The following is a 1,055-nucleotide window of genomic DNA, read 5'->3' as shown; positions in this document are numbered from 1 at the left end:
GGTCCAAGATTATCTTCTGTGTCTGTGTTAATTGGTTTCCCTTTTCTTTGTTGAAGAGGGTCTGTACAGTCCTTCTGCCTAGTCCGCCATCTTGCTGGGTATCTATTTGAGTGTAATTTTTGATAGGTATGGATTGATTGCTGTCATTCTGTTGTGTTTTTTGTCATGTTGTTGGAGATTTCCTTGGTCCAAATACTTTTCTGTGCTGAGTTCATTTTGTTGTCAAGTGTTTCCTCTCTTTTCTTCTTTATTGTTGGTTTTATACTTACTAAGGCCATATGTTTTCCTTCTTTCTGAGTTTGCTTAGGGGGATTGTAAATTTTCTCTGTGGTTACTTTGGAGTGAATTCTTGTCTCTGTACATTTGGAATAGTCTGTTCGATAAAGACATTGTCCTGTTTCCTCTCCATTTGGAAGTTTTGTACATAGAACTTTTATTTGGTCTAATTCCTTTATTTCTGGTGTCTTTTGCAGATTAGCTTCCTTTTCTTTTGGGATACAATGTTTCATGGGCTTACTTTGAGCATCTATTTATGATTCCACTTTAGTGTTGATGTCACATGTCTTGGTTTTAATGTGTTGTTCTCTGTTGTGGGTTCTCTATTGGAAGGACTTCCTTAAGCATCTCTTGAGGGTTAGTCTGTTTTTCACAAAAACCCTTAATTTCTGTTTGTCTGAGAATGTCTTCATTTCACCCTCATATCTGATGGACCATTTGGATGGATATAGAATTCTTGCTTTTCCTTCATTGTTTTACATATGCTGTCCTATTTCCTTCTTGCCTGCATGGTTTCTGCTCAGTAATTAGAACTCAGCCTAACTTATTGTCCATTGTAGGTCACATTTCTTCTTTCTTTGGCTGTTCACAAGATTATTTTTCTGTCTTTGATTTTGGAAAGTTTGATTATGATATGTCTTGGTGACTTTCTTTTGGGATCAATCCTGTATGGGGTTCACTGAGCTTCTTGAGTAAATATATTTTCTTCCTTCACCATATGGGAGAAATTTTCTATTACTAAGCCTTCCATAATTTTCTCTGTGGTTTTTTTTTTTTTT

Source organism: Orycteropus afer, unplaced genomic scaffold (genome assembly GCF_000298275.1).
Source record: "Orycteropus afer afer isolate SDZICR_OR568_19922 unplaced genomic scaffold, OryAfe1.0 scaffold00080, whole genome shotgun sequence".
Taxonomy (NCBI): Eukaryota; Metazoa; Chordata; class Mammalia; order Tubulidentata; family Orycteropodidae; genus Orycteropus; species Orycteropus afer.
This window is presented reverse-complemented; position numbering follows the sequence as displayed.